A 10452-nucleotide genomic window follows, 5' to 3' on the forward strand; every position below is an offset into this window, starting at 1 on the left:
TGTTGTAGGAACTTGAGGGACCTCTCCTCTGATGAAAGGACTTCTTCCGGTTGATGAATTTTCTGAACTTTCGCACGAGAAGAGCCTCATCATCATCTCCCTCATTATCTTCTTCTTCGCTGCTGCTACTGCAAGATAAATCCTGTTTAGAAGAAGTAGATTTGAGGGCTATTACCTTTTTTCTTATGAGAGGATTCTTCTTCGCTGTGTTGTTCATTGTGAGCTCGTGCGTCATCAGAAACCAAGAGCTCCTCAAGTGGAAGCTTGTTCAAGTCCTTGGCTTCTTGGATTGCCTTACCTTGGCCTCCCATGACCTTGGCAAAAATCGAAGAATTTTTCTGACAAGGTCACTGTTAGTATAATTTTTGCCAAAGACTTTTTAGGCATTGACAATATCAGTAAATCTAGTAAACATGCAAGTGATAGTTTCATTAGATTTCATCTTAAATAGTTCATATTTATGAACTAGTATGTTTATTTTAGATTCTTTTACTTGATTCGTGCCCTCGTGGGTCACTTCAAGTCTATCCCATATTCTCTTTTGCAGAATTGCAAGTAGAGACTCTATTGAATTCATGACGGTCTAAGACACAATAAAGCACATTCATTGCTTGGCATTTAGTTGTGCCTTCCTAATATCATTGTCATCCCAATCTTTTTTCAAGTTTGGGTTATAGTAACACCCTCTACAAAAATTGATGGGATGTATGGTCCGTTAATTATGGTGCTCCAAATCTCATAGTCTTGAGCTTGGATAAATATCCTCATCCTAGCCTTCCAATGGAGTAGTCGGTTCTATTGAAGAATGGAGGTCTATGGGTGGATTGCCCCTTAATATGAGAAGAATCCAAATGGGGTTGTCATTTTGATCTTTTACTCTTTTGATAAAAGAGTTCCGGTTCTGATACCACTTGTTGCCTAAAAAGACAACCAAGAGGGGGGTGAATTGGGTTTTAAGTAATTATTGCAAATAAAACTTAATGAGTAACTAATTAAACCTTATTGCAAGTGGATTAATTAGTTTACTATATGCAGTGAATGAAGGGAATGGAAGAGACAATGAAACAATCACAAACACAAGAGATTTTATAGTGGGTTCGGAGCTAACCCTTGCTCCTACATCCACTCTCCAAGCTTCACTTGGGAGTTCACTATAATTCCTCGGATTACAGCCGGTTGTTTTACAAACTCACAACCCAACTTGTTGTTTTACGAGATCACAACGAACTCCGGTCGGTTTTCATAGGCTCATCGACTAGAACCACCCGATTGTTTTTTTCGGGATCACAATCGAACCCTTACACGTTGGTTTTACCCTCGAATCACCAACCAACCTTAACACCCTTGATTCAATCCCCTGATTGAATCAAGTAAGAAAAACAGTTTGAAAAGAGTACAAGGATAGCTTCTTGAAAAGCAAATATAAACAATATGAATAAAGAAGAGTTAGAAGCCCTCAAACAGATTTTTGGATGTAAAGTAAGGGGCTTCTCGAACTCTGCAACTCCTCTTGAGTGTGCTGAAGATTTGCTGTCAGAAGGAGAGCCTCGAATGCGAGGAAGACGTTTGGAGGATGGACTTCAATGCACTTCTTCCTTCTTTTTCTTGTATTTACTCTTGAGTTGCTTTGGTAGGTGGAAATCCCTTTTTGCTTTGAGTGGAGTCTCTCTCTTGATGTCTATTACTGTTCACTCTGGCTATTTAAGCAATCCCCATCGAAAACTAGCCGTTAGACACACTTTTAGAGCCGTTCTGCACAATCTGCAACTCCTGACACAGTGTCCGTTGGGATCGGAGTCGACTCGCTCGATCTGGAGTCGACTCGGCTGTTGCTGGAGTCGACTCATGCTTTACGGGAGATGACTCGCCCACTGTTCAAAATTTGAAATAAGGTGCTGTCCCGTTCTGGAGTCGACTCGGCCAAACTTGGAGTCGACTCGCCAATATCCAGTGAGACTCTGCCTTCTGGAGACGACTCGTTTTCAGAAATCCAAAGGTCTTTCTTTCGGGTTACTTCCTCGAGTCGACTGAGATTCTCTTGGAGTCGACTCGGCTCTCAGAGCCTAAAAAACTGATCTTCTGTCTTTGGAGTTGAACTGCCTCGGAGTCGACTCGGACTTTGCTGGAGTCGACTCGGCTCTCAACACCGAAGTTGGCTCTCTGACTTTTAGTCTTCCATTCCTCTGAGAGTCGACTCTTGCTTTTTTAGGAGTCGACTCGCCAACCATTGGAGTCGACTCGAGTTCTTCTGGAGTCGACTTGGCTCTCAGAGTCCAAAAATAACTTCTCTGTCTTTCTGTCTGTTACTCCTTGGAGGTCGACTCGGAACTATCGGGGGTCGACTCGGCAAGCATCGGAGTCGACTCGAATTCTTCAGGAGTCGACTCGGTGACAGGGTCTGAGATTCATCTTTCTGTCCTGCTGTCTGTTCTCAGTCGGAGTCGACTCGCAGTGTGCCGGAGTCGACTCGACCCTGTGCCAGAACATCTGAACACTTGGAGTCGACTCGAAATCCTCCGGAATCGACTCGAGTTCAGCCTTTGACTTAAGTTGTTTTCCACATGCACTCAAAGAGGATTCTTACAAATTTTGCCTGATATACTGGATTGAATTCATTAGTATAACATAAAATATACTCAATGGCTTTGTGCTCATCAAAATCAAATAGGGTTATAATCAATCACTCCACAACTATCATATAGATTAGAAGATAAAGATCTGCAACATACCTTCTTAAAGAAGAATCCTTTCTTCTTCAACCTTGCTCGCGATGGAGGAAGAGGAAGGAGGAACCTTGCACGTGGATCTTCCTTGCCTTGCTTACCATGGAAGAAGAGGAGGATGAAGACCCCTTGCTTTCATGAAGAAGGAGGAAGAAAGAAGAGGAGGCGTGGAGAGGAAGAGGAGAGAATTCATTCATAACTTCTTCCTTGCTACCCTTTTATAGATTGGGTTTAGGGCTCCTCCTAATCTTATGGGACTATAACCCACCCTTGGATTGATGCCAAGTGTCCAATCCTTATGCTCATAGATGCATGACATGTGTCTATTTAATCAATGATTAATTTTCTAATCACATTAGGATTCCTAATCTCATTAGAAGAATTAATTGATTTGGAGCATGCATCCTACGACGCCATATGGACGTTAAAATCGGTATATAGTGTGAACATGACTTAAGTCATATTCATCCTACGACGACATGTGGTCTTTAAAATCCGCACAAATCTTGGTTTAATCAAATTGACCCAATCATAAACCAAATCAATTTGGGTCGAACCCAATTTGATTTTGGCTCATTAAATCAGCCCAAATGCAATCCAAGTGCAATCAATTCCACTTAATTCTTCTTCCATTAACTCACTAACACTTAGTGGGCTAATTCAATCACCAATCATATTGATGATTGATTTCTATTATTGATTCCAAATCACAATTACGATAGTCTGGACTAATTAAATCCTCTATGTGTGTGACCCCATAGGTTCATTCTGACTGGTAGTGAGAAATATTGAGATCTCCATCGTCAATATCATCGAAACTCCTTTCAGTGGATTGAAACGATTTCAGTTCTACTCTTAGGGTTCACTGATCACCAAGTGAATGCCTTCGAGTCTCACAATCCACTAGTGATACCTAGCAGTATGTGGTTGGCAACCCAGCAGAATGGAATATCTGAACCTCTTGGTGCAGTTAGCGTAGAGTCCCTCTGTTGCCCAGAGATGGTCCACCTAAGAGGGGGGGTGAATTGGGTGTCTTAAAATTTTTAGTCTAATTAAATAATACACCAAGTGTAGGTGCAAGAATAAAAAATAAAGCGGTAAGCACAATTAATCGCAAACACAGAGGTTTATAGTGGTTCAGAGCTTCCACTGCTCCTACATTCCACTCCCCAACACCTTGTGGGAATTTTCCACTATAATCGACGATTACAGTCCGGTAGTTTTTCGAGTGAACTACCCAACTCATTGTTTTAACCTGGGCTAAACAACGAACCTACAATCCCCCAATTTAATAGGCTTAGGACGCCTAACCCTTGTTCCAAGTCCTTGACTGGAACAAGCACAATGTTTAAGAGTTTTACAAGAATTTAAAAGCTTCTATGAAAGCAAATAAATCAATAAAGAACAACAAACCGGAAGAACCTTTTTGCCGTTGGAAGCTTAGATGATGGTGTTCTTCCGATGCGGATCACGTCGGCTTGAATGCGAGCTTTGATTGCCAAGTGGGAGTGAGTAGATGAGCACGAAATTTAGATGAAGAGGCTGGAATGCACTTGATTTTTCTCTTGAAAGCACCAACTCCCTTGAAAATCTCTCTCTTTCTTCTCTCTTGAATACTTTTGTGTTGGGTGTGTGAGAGTGTTTCTCATGCCACTAAAACTCCTATTTATACTTCTGCAAGCAATAGATCCGTTAGAAACAAAAATAGAGCCGTTAGGATTTCAAACAAAACCTGCAAAAATGTGTCAGTCGCGTCCCAGACATTTCGGAGACGTCTCCGCTTGAACGAGAGACGTCTCGGCTGTATAAAAGATCATTCGAACAATGTCGGAGTCGACTCGGCGCTTTTTGGGGACGACTCCGAAGAAGAACAACCCGATTTCTTGTTTTTTCTGTTTTTCTGAGAGAGCCGGCTCGCATGCCTCGGGGGACGTCTCGGAATTTTTGTGCTTTAATGCGTGGGGACGACTCTGCGACGTCGGAGACGGCTCCGACATTTTCTCAACGAAAAATGGGTCCTCTGGAATCCCTGAGAGAGTCGGCTCCGCGTCCTTCGGAGACGACTCGCGCGCATCCCTTGAAATCGGCCTTTCTGCCGTCTCTGAGAGAGTCGACTCTGGAAAGCCGGGAGTCGACTCCGACCCTGCGAGACGCCTCGGCAGGTGCTGGGGACGTCTCTAGACGTCCCTGCTTCTTCTCTGCGTGCCGGAGACGCCTCTAGAACAAGCCGGAGACGTCTCGGCTGCCCCTGATTCCGTTTTCTTCATCTCAAAAATCTTCAAAAAATCCACCGAAAAATACGGGAACATGCTTTGACAATACTTAACAATATTCTTAGTTAAACACCTGAAATGCTCAAGTAAATTGTCAATATAAAGGGAATTATACTCTAGTGTTTTGTATTCATCAAAATCCATTAGGGGGAAACACCCTCTATCATGGATCCCCGACGTGACGGAGGTTATGGATATCTCGTCAAACTCCTTCATCTGTCATATATCAAATTTATAGGATTTCCAATTCGAGATATGAAAAACTCTTTTTCCAAAATACCTGGTCAGGAATTTATCGAACTCGTTCTCATAAATCACATAGGATCACTCCTAATCTATCAAGATCGATAAATCCCATCTAGAAGCACCTTATTCCAAAATGAACCTACTGCAGCCAATTCGCACTACAAGGATCCGAATGACTAGGGCCCAAGTTCACATGCTCGTCAAACTACAGCAACCTCAGAGTGAATAGCTGAGGCATCGCAGGTCAAAGGACCAGTCATACAACTGCAGCATGAGTAGTCACTGACGAGTGGATAGACATCCATGTGACTACTATCTTTGGTCACGCTCAGTACCTTGTTCTCTAACAAGTACTTGCATAATCACTCTAGTGTCTCTACACCGTGGATTCGAGACTCGTCCATCTGACTAAATGATCTATGCACTAATCTCAGTGGATCGATCACCGTCCCTCGTGATGGATCCATCGATCAGGAGCATTTACAAATTAATCCCTAATGACACATGCTTCAAATTATCAACTCCTTGAAATTATATATCATCATCTATTAATTTTTTGGACGATTCATGGACACATACAAACATGAATGAAAAATAAATTGCCCAATCTTATCTATTAATAAGTGTCAAATTACAAATTTATGCCCCAGATTACAAATATGCGTTAGCCATGTTGGCTTCTAGGACATACTTCTAACAATCTTCCACTTGTATTAAAGCCAATCAGATATATATTTAAGTCCCAATTTTTCCAGATGGACTTCTAATTTCTTCTGACTCAGCTGCTTAGTGAATGGATCCGCCACGTTATCAGTGGAGTCTACTCTCTGCACATCTACATATTTTTTTTTTGAGGTAGTCGCGAATTAGATGAAATCGCCACTCTATGTGTTTGGATTTCTGGTGAGACCTCGGCTCCTTAGCCAGTGCTATAGCACCGTTGTTGTCACAAAAAAGGGTTATGGCATCTGATGACATGACTCCTAGCTCTTCGACATACTTCTTGTACTAGAACGCTTCCTTCGCAGCATCCGATGCAGCAATGTACTCTGCTTCCATGGTAGAATCTGTAATAATCGGTTGCTTGGAACTCTTCCAATTTATTGATCTTTCATTGCATTAGAATACATATCCTGATGTAGACTTTCTATCATCAGGGTCAGTCATAAAGTCTGAATCAGTATATCCTTCTACCTTTAACTCTGTGCCTCCCCAAAGATCAAAAACAGATCCTTAGTCTTTCTCAAGTACTTAAGGATATTTTTCACAGCTATCCAGTGCTCCTCGTCTGAATTTTGACTGATATCTGCTCGTGACACTCACAGCATATGCTATATCAGGTCGAGTACATAGCATGGCATACATGAGGCTCCCTATTGCCGATGCATAAGGGATCCTACTCATGCGCTGAATCTCTTCAGATGTTTTGGGGCATATCCTTTTGGAGAGATTTATCCCATGCCTTAGGGGTAACAATCCCCTCTTAGAGTTTTCCATACTGAACCTCTTCAGCACTTCCTCTATGTACACTTTCTGTGATAGGCCAAGCATCCTCTTAGATCTATCTCTATAGACCTTAATCCCCAAAATATAAGATGCTTCACCTAGATCTTTCATGGAGAACTTCTTAGACAACCATAACTTGACCGATGTGAGCATGGAAATATCATTCTCAATTAGGAGTATATCATTCATGTACAATACGAGAAATACTGTAGCCCTTCCACTGATCTTTTTGTACACACGTAGTTCCTCTTCGTTCTTGATGAAATCAAATGATTTGATCACATCATCGAAACGAGTGTTCCAACTTCGAGATGCTTGTTTTAGTCCATAAATGGATCTTTGCAGCTTACAGACCTTATGATCACCATCACTGAAAGTGAAACCCTGAGGCTGTTCCATATAGATATCTTCATCAAGATATCCATTAAGAAAAGTAGTTTTCACATCCATCTACCATATCTCATAATCATGATAAGCTGCAATGGCAAGCAACGTTCGAATGAACTTCAGCATGGCTATCGGTGAAAAGGTATCTTGATAGTCAATGCCTTTGCGCTGACTATAACCTTTTGTCACCAACCTTGCCTTATAGGTAGCCTTGCCATCCGAACCCATTTTTCTTTTGTAGATCCATTTACACCCAATAGGTACTATACCTTCAGGCGGATCTACTAAGGTCCATACTTGGTTGGAATGCATGGAGTCTATTTCTGACTTCATCGCATCCATCCATTTTTCGGAGTCAATGTCTAACATCGCTTCGTTGTAGGTCTTGGGATCATTACTATGATCTCTTTCTTCCATGAGGAACTCTTCCTCTATTTCTTCTGTAAGCATACCTAAGTATCTTTTAGGAGGATGGGGGATCCTACAGGATCTACGAAGTGGACGAGGTTCTTCATGTATTGGCTCAATGTGAATAGGTTCACTAGGCTCAATTGCTCGTTGGTCTTCAGAGACTTTCTCTTCGAGCTCAATTTTTCTCCCACTGCCTCTATCAAAGATAAACTGTTTTTTCCAAGAAGATGGCATGTCGGCTCACAAATACTTTATGATCTTCTGGGATGTAAAAATTGTATCCTAACGATTCTTTAGGATATCCAATGAAACGAGCACCAATTGTCCTAGACTCTAACTTGTTCGCCTGTTGTCGCTTGACTTGGGCTGGACATCCCCAAATCTTGAGATAACCAAGACTTGGTTTCTTACCATGCCATATCTTATACGGTGTGGTAGGAACAGACTTAGAGAGAACTCTATTCAATATATAGATAGCTGTAAGTAGGGCATCTTCCCACAAGAATAAGGGTAAGTCAGTAAAGCTCATCATGGATCTGACCATATCCAATAGGGTCCGATTCCTCCTTTCTGACGCTCCGTTGAGTTGAGATGTTCCAAAAGGTGTCCATTGTGAAACTATACCATTTTGTTTGAGATAATCGTGAAACTCTCCACTAAGGTATTCTCCTCCTTGATCTAATCGAAGAACCTTAATGAGTTTTCCTGTCTGTTATTCTACTTCAAATCTGAATTTTTTGAACCTTTCAAATGGTTCAAATTTATGTCTCATAAGATAGACATAACCATATCGTGATAAATCATTGGTAAAAGTAATAAAGTAGAAAAATTGATCCCTAGCCTGCACATCGAATGGGCCACACACATCAGTGTGTACTAGGGCAAGTATTTCAGTGGACCTCTCCCCATGTCCTACAAAGGGTAATTTGGCCATTTTTTCTTGAAGGCAGGGTTCACAAATCGGATATGACTCAGAAGTCAATGAACTCAAAAGTCCATGTTTCTCCAATTTGTTAATCCTGTCTTCTCCTATATGACCAAGTCTGAGATGCCATAAATACTTTTGATTTATCTCATCTCTAGATCTTTTTGATCCTATGGTACTCACTGTATGCTCAGATACGTTCACAGATACATCCATATGTAAGTGATAGAGACCGTCAATCATAAAACCATGTCCAAAATAATTTATTTCACAAATAAATAGAAACGTAGTCTTTGTTGAAATTGAATTCATAATGTTCCTATGCTAGACAAGATACAGAAATCAGATTTCTGCTAGCACTAGGTACAAAATAACAATCTCTAAGTATCAAACTAAATTCTGACGGTAAATGCAAAGGAAATGTGCCCACAGCAACAGCAGCAACTCTTGCTCCATTGCCAACCCTTAGGATTACCGCACCTTCCGTAAGCCTTCTACTTTTCTTTAGATCCTGCATGGTAGTGCACAAGTGAATACTAGAATCAGAGTCTATAACCCAACCGGAAATAGAAGAAACCGTTAGATTAGTTTCAATAATGAGCATATTAGATATACCTTCAAAAGGCGTGTCACCCTTCTTGCTCTTTATGTTTTCCATGTAGATAGGACAGTTCCTCTTTCAATGGCCGTCTTCATTGCAATGGAAATATTTTCCTTTGGGTTTGGCCTTCTTCTTAGGAACTTCCTTCTTGGGCTTTTTCTCGATCTTCTGCTTCTTCGCAGGCTTCTTCTTCTTCCCAGTAGACTTTCTCTTGGAAGGAGAAGCTAGCTCAGCAGCGAAAACTGTGCCCCTTGAACCTTTCAAGGCTTCCTCAGTTGTTACCAACATATTCAACAATTCAAGTTTGGTGCATTCAATTTTATTCATATGGTAGTTTACAATAAACTGTCCATATGAAGATGGCAATGATTGTAGGATCAAATCCATTTGCAAATCCTTGTGCATGGTCATGCCAAGCTTCTCAAGCTCCTCAAGATCCTTGATCATGATCAAACCATGTTCATGGACGGACTGCCTATCACGCATCTTAGCTTTGAAGACCCGCTTGGACACTTCAAACCTTGTTGCGCGACTCTGTTCACCATACAACTCTTGTAGGTGATCAAGTATGTCCTTAGCCAGTCTTCATGCTCTCATGCTGGCATTGCAATTCGTTGGACATGGATGCCAAAATGTAGCACCTAACCTTATTGTCGTCATCCAACCATTTTGCATACGTCTCATGCTGCTCATTGGTTGCACGGGTTGGTAACACCGGGAGTTCATGGTCAAGAACATAAGCTATCATTTTGCAACTCAAGATAATCTTCAAGTTGCGGAGCCAATCTTTATAGTTTGGTCCGGTCAACATATTATTATCTAGAATTTGAACTATCGGGTTAGAAGCCATAGACATCTGCAGAGAGTAAAGATTCTAATTATAAATTTGTATTTGACATTAATTTATTTTAGGAACTTTTAAAACAAAACAGGATCAAATCCTCCCACTATTTCTCGGATCTCTCACACTTTTCTGGTAAAGAAACGAAAACCTGCGACTTAGGATTTCGAGTGAGATGCTGCGGTCCCACCAATCTACATGTCATCTCATCTAACAGTTATTGGAGATACATAGATGATGAGTGTACAACTCTTGTACAATGCTTCGTAAGCATATTGAGCTAACCTGATCTCCAAGTCATAAGGACCTCACCTAATAGTTATTGGACCTGTTCCTTGGTTAGTCAGACCCACCGTATATCCTGCGAAAATAAAGCTATGATTGGATCCTCACCTAACAGTTATTGAAGCCCAACCCCACCTTTACCCCACAACATCTCATGTTAATAGAGAGGTCCAATCCTCGATGCAACTAGCCCACTGTATCCAGCCAAGATTAATCAATGCCGGAAAGATCTTAGCAACTCTACTACGGTGGAA

Source organism: Phoenix dactylifera, unplaced genomic scaffold, assembly GCF_009389715.1.
Source record: "Phoenix dactylifera cultivar Barhee BC4 unplaced genomic scaffold, palm_55x_up_171113_PBpolish2nd_filt_p 000995F, whole genome shotgun sequence".
Taxonomy (NCBI): Eukaryota; Viridiplantae; Streptophyta; class Magnoliopsida; order Arecales; family Arecaceae; genus Phoenix; species Phoenix dactylifera.